This window comes from Camellia sinensis, chromosome 1 (assembly GCF_055761805.1).
Source record: "Camellia sinensis isolate YWXY chromosome 1, ASM5576180v1, whole genome shotgun sequence".
In the NCBI taxonomy this organism is placed as follows: Eukaryota; Viridiplantae; Streptophyta; class Magnoliopsida; order Ericales; family Theaceae; genus Camellia; species Camellia sinensis.
The window spans coordinates 53,925,899-53,940,731 of NC_138961.1; the positions used below are offsets into that span (position 1 = coordinate 53,925,899).

General features: G+C 33.6%; 1 non-coding gene across 1 annotated transcript; it reads right to left on the reverse strand.

Annotated features, from left to right (window-relative positions):
* Positions 1-1,388: 1,388 nt before the first annotated feature.
* On the reverse strand, positions 1,389-1,507 carry LOC145806341 (5S ribosomal RNA). The gene has a single exon (XR_014349317.1). It is a non-coding gene; the product is annotated as a 5S ribosomal RNA (ribosomal RNA).
* Positions 1,508-14,833: the final 13,326 nt, after the last annotated feature.

Sequence of the window (14,833 nt, forward strand, 5' to 3'; positions counted from 1 at the left end):
ACACCAAACGAATAACCAATGTATAAAAGTTCAACTAATCTAAATGAAATAATTCTTTTATTTAATTTTCAATCATTATCAATAAAATGTGCAATGATACAATGATATTCTAAACCATTATTTGACTACAGACCAGATGTTAAACAAACTATTCTATTCAAATTTTTTAATATGTCAAATAATTCATTTTTAATATCTTCAAATTTCTTTAAAATCTTTTTTCTACTAGTATTTTTTTGAAAAACTTTTGATATCGTGGTACAAAACTTTCTTGAACCATTTGTAAGAAATTGTGACATTCACTAGTAGTAAAAGGTTATTCTTTTTTAATGATATAATCAACTATAGAATTTTGTGTACGCACAGGATCATATAAAAATGTTTACAAATGACTAGTTAATTAAGTCCCTAATTGCATTTGACTTCTAATATCAAGTTGTTGATTTTGTAAATATTTTTTAGCATGCTTTTTTAGATGACTAGTATGCCCTGCAGATGTATCACTAAGTAAATGTGCATAATATTTACATTTTGTTTTAAATATAATTATACCATCATGATTATTTACAGATATTTTTTTGAAATGATCCCAAACAGTACTAGTCGTGCTCCTAGATGATGATCCAGATGTTGGAAGAAGGATATTAGATATATTAGAAGGAGAATCAATAGATTCATGTTGTGTAGCATATGCATCAATATCGACATAAACATTAGGAATATTAGGATCTACAGTAATGTAAGTAAAATAATATATAAGAAATAACGATTAATTTAAATAATGAGTTAACAATAACAATTAATATATGTTAAGAAATAATTAATGTAAAAAAATGAGTAATTAATAAATTTAATTCAACTAATTAATATTACCGACTGGCGAATACAATATAAAAATTAGTTTCTTCTGATAAAAATTTATTCTTGCACAATTGCAATTGCTACCTAGGGATGAGACTTCAAAATTAATTGAGAGAGTTGAGAATTGATAAGGATTGAGAGTTTGAAAAAGAGAATTGTTTGTAAGAAAGAAAATGTGAGAGGGGGATATTTATAGGAGTTTAGTAGGAGGGTGTCAACTTGTAAAAAAAAAAAAAAAAATTACCATTGGAAGCAAACCATTTGAATATCATTTTTATTTTTATTTTTTATTTTATTTTTTTTGAATTTTTACCGTTGGATAGCAAAGAGTTATTGGAGGGGGTAAGTGGGCCGTGGGTTGGGCAGTCTACAATGTGAAATTTTTTTTTGGTCAAATCAAGCTAGACTTCAAAATGAAAACCCAAGGCCAGGCTTAGGGTCTCGGGCTGGGTCGGGCCCAGGGTCTAAATGGGCCTAATGGGGTCAGGCGAATCTCAGGCCACCTACAGATCACAAACCATTTTTTTGATCAACAACACGTGGACTTCCCAGGGGGTCACCCATCCTAGTACTACTCTCGCCCAAGCACGCTTAACTGCGGAGTTCTGATGGGATCCGGTGCATTAGTGCTGGTATGATCGCACCCCTACAGATCACAAACCATTTTTACACCCCTATCTATCAATTGTACCGTAATAGCTTATTTATCAATTAGATTCATGTTAGATACAATGAAAATTTTGGGACAACTTTGATATCTTCAAAGTTGTTACTTCTGGGAAAATATTCGATGACATGATTAGTATTATTATATACTATGAAGTTTTTTTCTAAATTTTTTAAACAAAATAATATAACTTTGAAAAACTCATTGATCAAACTCATAATTTTATAAATGTCATTGTTGTATAAATTTTATTTGTACAATATTTTCTACTATACATGCAATTAACCATTTAATTATGTTGCATTGGCTCTCATTTTTTTATTCTTTACTAGATGGATATTATGTTGCATTGGCTCTCATTTTTTTATTCTTTACTAGATGGATTTTTTTTTTTAAATAAAATTGTCCCATATAAAAATATTTCTATATAAAAAATTTGTAGAGTATATATATAAAATTTAATCAAGTTTGAATTGTTAATCCAATTGAATAAACAAGCTCAAATTGTTAATCTAATTGAGTTGACTTAAGCGAAGCTCCATCTTGATTTTGAAGTTTGACTTGAACTTGAGTTCAACTTGTTTATTTAATCAAGTTGAGTTGAAACAAGCTCAAGCTCAATTTGTAAGTTTGACTTGAGCTTGAGTTGTGCATGAGCTCAATAATATAGTTGGACTGAAGTTTGGTTCAAGTTCAAACTTGATTAATTTTTAATGAACCGAGCTTAAGACACTATGGGCATGTTTGATTATAAGAATTATAGCATAGGATTGAGATTATTAGTATGTACTCACAATCCCATATTTCATTGTAATTTTTTTTACTGGATTACATGTATGGCGGATATTCAATGCAACGAAATTGGCAAAGTTTTAATTTTGAGAGTAGTTAGAGATTATTATTTCAAGTGTGAAAGAAAAAAAGTATAACAAAATCAATACATAATAAATGGTTATCTCACTAATTTAATTAGATAACTAATTTTATGCTAATTAATGAGATTAATAATCTTTTCACTATTAATCCTGTTAATTAGACAATGCCTCCAAAACTCATTTCCGCTTGACTCGGTTGCAAACTTATTAGCGACAAGCAGGCTCACAATCAATTCAGATATGGACCATCTCTATGGGCGGACAAAGTTTGGGTCAGCCCAATTTCTACTTTTACAGGCCCGGACTACTAAAACATTGGGCCGAAGCTCAGCTTTGAGGTTAACACATCACCCACCTTATCCATCTTCTTTTTTGCATTTGGATCCCGAAAAATGTTATTCAATTTTTATTAGTTTATTCTTATACAATTATTTATATCGTGTAATGTAAAAAACATTAATGACTAGTAATTTACTATATTTATTAATGACTTTACATAAATTTCAAGAACAATTTATTTTGAGATATTAAAATATTAGAATCTGAATAGATTTTTTTATTTTTATTTTTATTTTCATTTTTATTTTTTTGTCATATGATAACATGTTAGAAGATTAAATTAAATTATAATGAAAGGGTGGCAATCACTCCACTAACTAATCCTGAACCTTTGATGTTTTTATTATCCCAAGGGTAGGGCTACAAATGAACTGAACCGTTCATGAACATGCTCGAATTCGACTTGGTAAGAGCTAGTTCGAACTCGGTTCGTTAATTTTTTTTTACGTTTGAGCTCGATCTCAAGCTCGAGCTTGTCAAATTTTTAATAAACAAGCCCAAACATTCTAAAGCTCAGCTCATAAACTCAGCTCATTTAATATTTATTATTTATATATTAAATAATATAAAAATATGTATAAAAAAATAATAGATTTATATTATTTAAATATTTAAAATATATAAATATAAATAATAGTTAACTATAGATAGTACATTTATATAATAATGGTAGTAGATATTATTATTTTAGTAAAATATGGACTTTTTTTTAGTATGTTTATATATATTTTTTATATATAATTGTATAATCAAAGTTTTAATTGTAACTTTAGTCTCACATGCAAGTATTAATTTATAAAATTTTTGGTTCATTAAGACTCGTGAACAGGCTCGAGCTCAAGTCGAGCCTAAGCCAACTCGGCTCGAGTTCGGTTTGTTAAATTTTTATTAAGCTCGAGCTCAGCTCGAGCTCAGCTCGAGCTTGTTAAAATCTTAATAAACAAACCTGAACATACTAAAGCTCGGCTCGGCTCGTTTGCAGCCCTACCCAAGGGACAACTTTATGGACCACTAGATCAACTACCTTACCTATCTAAATAAATTGTCTCTAGGGAAGCGTGAATAAGCTAATTTCATAGAATTATTATTTAATCGATTAATTAGCCAATTTTAAATTTTGTTTGAATTAACACCATAAATCAAACTAAACAATAGCACAGTATTTTGTCAAAAATGGTTTTTGAAAAAATTTGGAAAAAAAACAGAATTTTTTCTAAACTTTGGTCTAATTTTTAGATGGGATCTATGTGTCGAATTTCGCGGATCTAAGTGGTAACGTGTTCTATGTCGCATTGTGATTCGCGTGGTATATTTGATTACTCAAAACCATTATCGAGGGAATGGGAAATTGAAACCAAAGAAAGCTCCATGGAAATAGTGTTTTTGGTAAAATTTCCTAAAGATTTGAATAATGGTTTGTCCCACATCGATTTGGTGGGAAACTTTGAGTAGGTTTATAAGGCTTGGGGTTAGAACTTGGGGTAGGCCCCAAGGGGCACCCAAGTTTTTTAGAGAGTGAGGTTATGGGCGATGTGAGCTAGTCTCATTGGACCCAAAAATAAATACACGAGCGCGCCGCTGTCGTCCAATCGACTAGACGAGGCTTGGGCTCAAGTGCGTGGTTGGGTTGGGCTTGTCCGGCCCAATACCTATCTTTTTTGGCCAAAAATATTTGAATTTTATTTTTCTAAAATTAAATTCTAATTTTTTGAATTTGAATTTCGAAAATTAAATTCAAAATTGGGTCTGATTTTTCCCCACCTGGACAGAATTGAATCTGTTTAAATTTCAAAAAACCTGGTTGGAATTCTGTTCAGGTTGATATCTGTCCGAATTCAAATTTGAACCCAAACAGTTTCAATTCAAACCCAACAGGTTAAGTACCTGTTCAAACAGGTATGCTACCTATTTAATTCAAACTAAAAAGGTACCACTACATCTATAAATAAGACAAGTCCCTCATTTGTTTTTCACTCAAATTTTTTGTCCAAATAATTCTGCTTTTGCTCTCTGCATATTTTGCTGCATTAACTACATTTATTTTCTATGAGAAAGAATGTACACACTAAGTGTCTTCGTTGTGCGAATAAATTGTAGTGCTGCATTTATTCGTGTTGATCATTTTATCTTAAGAGATAGACGTCCACATTCTGAAAGCACCATAAAGATAACGAATCTGTCTTAACGACACAGTGTTAAACACTGTATTTGATCAAAAATGTGTTCAATAAATTAACCAAGTAAGTTGTTAATTTATTTTTTGGTTTATTATTTTTCTGTTTCAGATTTTTCATTTTGTTTTTGTAACAAAATAAAAAAATCTATTTTTGTTTTTATTTATTTTATTTTCTAGTTTGATTTTTGTAATCAAACATTCTCTCTCATTTCCTTTATTTATTTTGTTTGTTGCTAAGTACACAAACTTAAATTATTCGGAATACAAAGAAGATTATCCAATAATCTTAAGACAGATCATTTTTTGGTGTCCTCATTGTATTTAATTTTTTGTGCTTTCACAGAGTAATATTCTGGTTGGAAAATATAAATAGTAGTAATATACTGTTTATTTTTTTTGACAACTAGTAGTAATATACAGGTGTATTAACAATTGCAGAATATTAATTTGTGTTACAAAAAATTATTGTGGTATTTTATTTTTCTAAGTTTTAGTAACAAGGAAAATAAAATTATTTTGTGTTATAATTTATTTTCTAATTTTAGTAACTAGAAGATTAATTTGTGTTTTGGTTTTTTCTGATTTTTGTAATCAGATATTATGGCTACTGAAAGTAGTACTCTACATCCGATCGTTACAACGACTCCGGTCCATATCCAGAACCATGTTCAAGTTCCGATAAATCATGGAGAAAAATCGAAAAAATTTAACGGTACTAAGTTTAAGAGATGGCAACAGAAAATGTTATTCTATCTTACAACTCTAAATTTGGCCCGATTTCTCTGTGAAGAAGCTCCAGTACTTAAAGAGAATGAAAGTGATTGGCAAGTTGTTGCCGCTGTAAACGCTTGGAAGCATTCTGATTTCCTGTAGAAACTACATCCTCAATGGCCTTGACAACATGTTGTATAATGTTTACAACTTTCTGAAAACAGCAAAAGAATTATGGGATTCTTTGGAGAAAAAATACAAGACAGAGGATGCCGGTACAAAGAAATTTGTTGTCGGTAAATTTCTAGACTTTGTAATGGTAAACTCCCAAACGGTAATTTCTCAAGTTCAAAATTTTCTGATAATTTTGCACGATATTCATTTTGAAGGTATGTCTCTTAGCGAGTCTTTCCAAGTCGCTACTTTAGTGGAAAAGTTACCACCAGCTTGGAAAGATTTCAAAAATTATTTAAAACACTAACGTAAGGAGATGACCATGGATGAATTGATTATAAGATTGAGAATTGAGGAAGATAACCGAAAGGCTGAAAAAAGGAATGGTAAAAATCCGATTAAGTCTAAGGCTAATATGGTTGAACAAGTGCACAAACCACATAACAAAAAGAGGAAGTTTATTGGAGATGGTCCTAAACAAGGCGACAACAATGGCAATAAGAAGTTCAAAGGAAAATGCTATAACTATAGCAAGACTGGACATCGAGCTTCTGACTGTCGCCGCCCTAAGAAGAAACGCGGAAGTACAAGCAAGAAGACCACCAATCAAGCCAATGTGACAGAATTAGATTACATCTCTGATGGGGTATATGACATCAATCTCTCTGCTGTGGTATCTGAGGCTAATTTGGTTGAAAATCCCAAGAAATAGTGGGTTGACACTAGGGCAACTCATCACATATGTGTGGACAAGAAGACGTTCACTACCTACAATGAGGTTACAAATGGTGAACAACTTTTCATGGAAAATTCTTCTACTTCTATTGTGGCTAGACAAGGAAATGTGATCTTGAAGATGACATTAGGGAAAGAACTTACCCTCAACAACATACTTCATGTACCAGGCATCCGGAAGAATTTGGTTTATGGTTCTTTGTTAAGTAAAAATGGCTTTAGACTTGTCTTTGAGTCTGATAAATTTGTATTAACAAAAAGTGGTATGTATGTTGGTAAGGAATACATGAGTGATGGTCTCTTCAAATTGAATGTAATGACGGTTGCACTAAAACTTGTTATGAATAAGAATAATATATCTTTTGCTTATATTCTTGAGTTGAATTTATGGCATGCTAGATTAGGACATGTAAATTTTGATACTTTGCGTAGATTAATTGGTTTGGATTATATACCAAAGTTTGAAATTGATCCTAATCACAAATGTGAGATTTGTGTAGAAGCGAAACTAACTAAAGCTCTATTTAAATTGATTGAAAGGAAAATCGAACCTCTACAATTAATTCATACAGATATATGTGATCTTAAATTTGTTCAAACTAGAGGAGGCAAAAAGTATTTCATAACATTTATTGATGATTGCACAAGATATTGTTATATATACTTACTTAGAAAATAAAGATGAAGTCTTAGAAATGTTTAAACTCTACAAAACTGAAGTTGAAAATCAACTCGGAAAAACTATTAAAATGGTTAAAAGTGATGGGGGTGGTGAATATGATGCACCATTAAATAAATTTTGTGCACAACATGGCGTTATTCACCAAACTACAACACCCTATTCCCCACAGCATAGAATTGCTGAAAGAAAGAATAGAAGCCTTAAAGAAATGATGAATGCCATATTACTAAGTTCAGGCTTACCACAAAATTTGTGGGGGGAAGCAATACTATCTGCCAATTATATTCTTAACAGAATACCCCACAAGAAAACCAATAGCACTCCTTATGAATTATGGAAAGGTCGACCACCTTCCTATAAATACTTAAAAGTGTGAGGGTGTTTGGCAAAAGTTGAAGTTCCTGTTCTGAAAAGGACAAAGATAGGACCAAAAACAGTGGATTGTGTGTTTATTGGTTATGCTCAGAATAATAGTGCATATCGGTTTCTGACTTATAAATCAGAAATACCTGATATAAATGTGAATACTATTATAGAGTCAAGGAATGCTATATTTTTTGAACATGTATTTCCTTATAAGAAAGGACAGAAATTAAGTTCACAGAAAAAAAAAACTTATGATTGTACACAAAGTTAAGAGACTAATGATAATTAAACACAAGAGACTAGTAATGGTCTCGACCAACAGGATTTAACTGATGATAAACCAAGATGAAGTAAGAAAGCAAGTACATCAAAATCCTTTGATCTTGATTTTTTGACATACCTGTTAGAAAATGAACCTCAAAGATTTAAGGAAGCAATGACAGGTCTTGAAGCACCTTTATGGAAAGAGGCTATCAATAATGAAATTGAATCCATTTTGCAAAATTATACTTGGAAATTGGTGGATCTTCCACCTGATTCTAAACTTCTTAGATATAAGTGGATATTCAAGAGAAAAATGAAAAGCAAATGGTTCAATAGACAAGTATAAAACAAAACTTGTAGTAAAAGGTAACAGACAAAAGGAAGGTCTGGACTATTTTGACATATACTCTCCTATGATAAGAATAACATCTATCCGCATGCTTATATGTCACGACCCAAACCCGCCCCTAGGGGTTTAGCACTGTAACCGGCCAGTAATCCGAGATTACCGAAGGCCTGCTTAACAGTAATACAGTAATATAGAGTACAGGGGCTGGCAGAAGCCAATACAGTAAATAAACAATGCCCAATGAGCTGTGACAGTCTGTATGCAAAAAGACTTTTCATTCAAAGATATACAGTCAGACAAAACAGTATGTACAAATATACAATCTTTCCAATCAGGGATCCAATCCCTGTTAACAGTATAGTACAATACATTCTATTCAGTTCTCAAAACAGTACAGAAGGGGAGAATAAAAAGACCCCTAAGCCAAAGCATGGCAGGTTCGAAACCTCGCAGTGAGGCACGTAGGTTGGCTTGACAAAACTGGAGTCTATCTCGACGCTTCTAGCCGCGGTCTGGTGCCTGTACACCTACATATATATATGAGCAGTGAGCTAAAGCCTAGTGAATAACACAATGCGTAAAGGGGTTAAGAATGAATGTCCTTACAGTAATGAAAATAGTCCATCGATTCAGTATTTCAGTCGTTCAGACAGTGCAGTCATATGTGGTACATCCATTAGCATAACAGTAGAGTAAACAGTAGGTCTTAAAAGATCGAACAGTAGTGATGGCCATCAATCAGTAAACAGTAGTGGTTCCAACAAAGGAACTGACAGAGATCTCTGTAACAGTAACAGTAAACAGTAGGTGCCAAGGATGCCACAATACAGTTCAATATACAAGACATACATTCATTTAAGTAACAGTATTCAATTCAGAAACAGTACAGTTCAGTTGTTTAGAAAATAATCATTTTTGAACATATCTTTACACAATCGTTACTCACAGAGTTCTGGGCTACAGTAAACTAAAGCGCGTCTCCCCAGTTGCCAACCCTACACAGTTAACAGATTGAACACACGCTAAGCTGCACAGTTGGGAAAGATAACAGCTTAATCCCTAATGCCTCGGTGTGTTTCTACATCTATATCCTCCTTAAAATATCTTGAACTAGGCCTAAGGATGCCTAGAATGAGATGAGGATGTAAAGATGCACTTTAAAAGCATTTTCCGAATTTTCAGAAAACAGGGGTCACGCTCGAGCGTAGGTTACTCCGCTCGAGCGGACATGCAGACAAAGGTTTCCGCTCGAGCGTATGCTTACCCGCTCGAGCGTTCTGCAAAACAATCAAAAGTGCTGGATAGGCGAAAATCCCGCTCAATTAGGCGCTTGACACCCGCTCGAGCACGAGACATAGTTTCCCGCTCAAGCGTCACTTTTTCCGCTCGAGCGGAATTCAAAACAGAACAAAAATACTAGGAGCACGATTTCCACGCTCGAGCGCCAGTCACCCCGCTCGAGCGTGAGTCCAGATTCTGGAAATTCCAGATTTGAACCTCAAGCTCAAAACCAAGTTTTCAAACCATAAATTCGATCCTCTTGGGCCAATTTTCCAGAAAACACATCAAAATTCATACTGTAACATGATTCAAAGTTCAATTTGCAAAATCAAAGCCCAAGGGTGTTTCAAATAAACTCAATTTGAAACCAATTTTCATGAACAATATTTCAAACATGACATGTATGAGTTTAACTCAATTCAAGGCTTCAATTTCATGCTCTAGTGAGCCAATTCTCCCAAGGACAAGATGAAATCATGGACTTAAACACAATATGAACATGCATGTAACATTTTACCATGAAATCAACTCACAACTCAACAATTCAAACATGCATGCATGGAATGAGCTTCAATTTGACATGCTAGGACTAGAACATGACTCAATTCATCAATTTAGACATGAACAATGCAAGAATCCACTTAAACACAACAATGAGAGGTTGAATTCCTCACCTAGAGCTTCAATTACAAGTATAGAAGTCCAATTAGGCAATTCTCCTATGATCCCTTCAAGTCTTCCAAGCCAATTCTCTAGAACAATTCAACTCTCTCACTTCCTCTCTCTCTAGTTCGGTGGTGTGCTCAAAAGAGGCTGAGGAAATGTTTTGTAATGCAAGGCTAAGGCTTAAACAAAGTTTGATGTAGTGGTCCACTAGGGGTTAGTTTGGTAAATAATGCAACTCTCGTAATTTAGCACTATTTAATCTAATTTAATCATACCTAATCAGTTTTCAGGTAAATATACCATAAAATCCTATAAATTATGAGGATCATGAAACATTAATCGATTTCCGGCTCGGCCGCCGATAAGGCCTTCAATTAGCAGTTCAAACATAAAAACACAAACAGATAATCAAACAATCAAACAGATAGACATACAATTGAACAGATATACTCAGTCAATTCAGTTTCAATTTCAGTCAGTCAGTTCAGTAGTTTATTCAGTTCACATAATCAGTTATAATCAGTTCAGTTTAATGGTAATCAGTAGTTTATCGATAAACAGTAGCGAGGGTTGTTACGTTATAGCCATAGCAGCATTGTATAATTTAGAGATACATTAAATGGATGTTAAGACATCTTTTTTAAATGGTGATCTAAATGAAGAGATCTATATCAAGCACCCCAAAGGGTTTGTAGTGCCGGGGCAAGAAAAGAAAGTTTGTCAGCTTGTAAAATCTTTTTATGGATTAAAACAAGCACCTAAGCAATGGCATGAAAAATTTGATCATACAATGCTTACTAATGGATTTAAGATAAACGAATGTGACAAGTGCGTCTATGTTAAAAACACTGACCAAGGATATGTCATAGTTTGTCTTTATATGGATGTCATGCTTATCATTGAAAGCAGTCAAAACATGATCAAATCAATTAAGCAAATGCTGAACAAAAGAATTGACATGAAAGATATGGGGGTCGCAGATGTAATATTAGGAATGAAAATTACTAAAACATCTGACAGATATACATTATCTCAATCACATTATATTGAGAAAATTCTTGGTAAATATATCAAGGATGATATGAATGTAGCTAGAACACTTGTAGACATCAGTATTTATTCATCGAAAAATAAAGGTGATGCGGTGTCTCAGTTAAAATACTCCCAAATCATTGGAAGCCTAATGTACCTAATGAATTGTACTCGTCCTGATATAGCTTATGTTGTCAGTAAATTGAGTAAGTACACTAGTAACCCCAGAGAAGACCATTGGAAAGCGATCATTCAAGTTCTTAGATATCTAAGATTTACCCGTGATCATGGTTTAAACTTTACTCGATATCCAGTAGTACTCGAAGGTTATTATGATGCCAATTGGATATCGGATATTAAAGATTCAAAATCCACTAGTGGATGTGTCTTTACTTTGGGAGGCACTGTTGTTTCTTGGAAATCCACGAAACAAACATGCATCGCACGATCCACAATGAAATCTGAGTTCATTGCTTTAGATAAAGCAGGAAAAGAAGCAGAATGGTTTCATCACTTCTTAAAAGACATTCCAATGTGGCCAAAACCTGTGCCAACTATCTGCATTCATTGTGATAGTCAATCCGCAATAGGTAGGGCACATAATCATATGTATAATGGTAAGTCACGACATATTCATTGTCGACATAATACTGTAAGGCAATTGCTCTCAAATGGAATACTCTCAATAGATTATATAAAATCTAAAGAGAATATTGCGGATCCGTTAACAAAAGGTTTGACAAAAGAGCAAGTGTATAGTTCATCGAAGGGGATGGGATTAAAGCATATTACATAAGAGTCATCATGATGGTAACCCTACTTGTATGACTGGAGATCTCAAGAATTAAGTTCAAAGGGACAACTAAGTTTTGTGTGGCTTGCCAGAAATCGCCAAGGGATTAAAATTCCCTACCCATTCCTATGGTGAGAGTGATATTTACAACATGTGTTATATGCAGTGGTCTAAGGATAAGCTTAGTTTTTAATGATTACTTATATCTTGATTTAGGCATAAAATCAAGATGAGTATAAGAGATACTCACAATAAGAATCACATATATGAGTGTCGAACTGGGACCAATTCTATGAGAATAAAGAGGTTAAATTCTCTAGAAGCGCTCATGAACCAGGAGCGTTCAAGGCCAAAATGAATACAACCGTGAGAACCACGATGTGTCAAAAGATATTTTGTGTGAAATCTATTATCTTGGCTTACACAAACGGCTGAACAATTCAAGGCATTGCGTCCATTGGTTAGCTAGTAAGTCCGATAGTTATCACTAGGAAAGGTTCAAAGCCGAAAGCTACCTATGCTGATGCAAGATATTTTCGATTTATACTCTTTCGACAAATTATGCATATTGTTGCATTTTCCATTATCATCAAATTACATTCATGTGGGGGATTGTTAGAAATGGTTTTTGAAAAAATCTGGGAAAAAAAACATAATTTTTTCTAAACTTTAGTCTAATTTTTAGGTGAGATCCATATATCAAATTTCGCGGGTCTAAATGGTAACGCGTTCTATGCCGCGTTGTGATTCACGTGGTATATTTGGTTACTCAAAACCATTATCGGGTGAATGGAAAATTGAAGCTAAAGAAAGCTCTATGGAAATGGAGTTTTTGTTGAAATTGCATAAAGGCTTGAATAATGGTTGGTCTCGCATTGATTTGGTGGGAAACTTTGAGTGGGTTTATAAGGTTTAGGGTTGGAACTTGGGGTAGGCCCCAAGGGGCAACCTAGTTTTGTAGAGATGGAGGTTATGAGTAAAGTGGGCTAGACCTATTGGACCCAAAAATAAACACGCGCGCGCGCCGCCGCCGTCCGATCGGCTGGACTAGGCTTGGGCACGGGTACGTGGTTGGGTTGGGCTTGTCCGGCCAAATACCTATCTTTTTGGACCAACAACATTTGAATTTTATTTTTCTAACATTAAATTCTAATTTTTTGAATTTGAATTTCAAAAATTAAATTCAAAATTGGGTCCGGTTTTTCCCCACCTGGACAGAATTGAATCTGTATAAATTTCAAAAAACCCGGTTGGAATTCTGTACAAGTTGATATCTGTCCGAATTCAAATTTGAGCCCAAATAGTTTCAATTCAAACCCAACATGTTAAGTACCTGTTCAAACATGTATGCTACCTGTTTAATTCAAACTACAAAGGTACTACTGCATTTATAAATAAGACAAGTCCCTTATTTGTTTTTCACTCAAAATTTTTGTCCAAATAATTTTGCTTTTGCTCTCTGCATATTTTCTTGCATTAATTACATTTATTTTCTATGAGAAATAATGTATACACTAAGTGTGTTCGTTGAGCAAATAAATTGTAGTGCTGCATTTATTCTTTGTTGATCATTTTATCTTGGGAGATAGACGTCCACATTCTAAAAGCATCGTGGAGATGATGAATCTGTCTTAAGGATACAGCGTTAAACACTAGACTTGATCAAAAATTTGTTCAAGAAATTAATCAAGTAAATTGTTAATTTATTTTCTGGTTTATTATTTTTTTGTTTTAGATTTTTTATTTTGTTTTTGTTTTTATTTATTTTATTTTCTAGTTTGATTTTTGTAATCAAACATTCTCCTTCCTTTCCTTTATTTCTTTTGTTTGTTGTTAAGTACACAAACTTAAATTATTCGAAATACAGTAAAGATTGTCCAACATATTTTGACATGGAAAACCCAATAAGAGAAGAAATCACAATCCCAACACCCAAATAAAATTCACTAAAAGATTTAAGAATACAAAATACAAATGTAAACTTTTACAATAATTCATCTATATTAACTTCTTTTTTCTTTTTTTTTTTTTTTTGGTAACCAGGTGTCCTAACCACCTTATGCGTACTTCAACTAATCCCTAGGTCTTAACTTTGATAACCTGTAAAAACTCCATGAACATAGTTTAACCCAATCAGGTTGATCTTTTGGACACCACAAACGCCATGTCACGATCTCCGTTCTCAAGCGGCTCTAATACCTAATCGGCCTTTGGGTGTAGAAAACATCAATGTAATTTTTTGAAAGTTTCTAAAAAACTTATTAGATTTTTGTAATTTACAATCTCGTTTGACAAAATTCTTTTTAATTGTAATTTTATTCGCTCTTTCGTTTCAATGAGGATGTGAGTGTTTAGATACGAATTCAATCCAAATTATGCCTATACAGAGGAGTTTGTGATCTTGAGGCTTTCATGTTTGTCACATCGCTAACTACGTATGGGGAGCTCGCAGGAGTCCAGGGGCCAATGCCCCATAGTGGGTTTGAGGCAGCGCCCAGGCGGGATCGAGGAACAGCACCCCTAAAGCCAAAGTGGTTCGACTGTACGCTGGAGTAGTGAATGGTATCATTCAATAATTTTGCCGAGCGCCTAAATTTCGGGAAAGCAAGTTTTACCACTCGAGTGGTGAAAGTTGCGATTGAGTGATGAAAGTTGTGCTCGAGCGATCTGCCTATATATTTTGCACCGCCTTTACTTACATCGCTTGGGCAGTGAAATGTGCGCTCGGGTGGATTTCACGATCTAGTTTGCTATAAAATGCACAATTTGTTATTTTTAAAATTCAGGCTGTCTAAATTCTTGGAGAGCAAAGCTACCAAGGTTTTCTATATTAAAGGGTATTCTTTTATGTGTTTCCTTGAT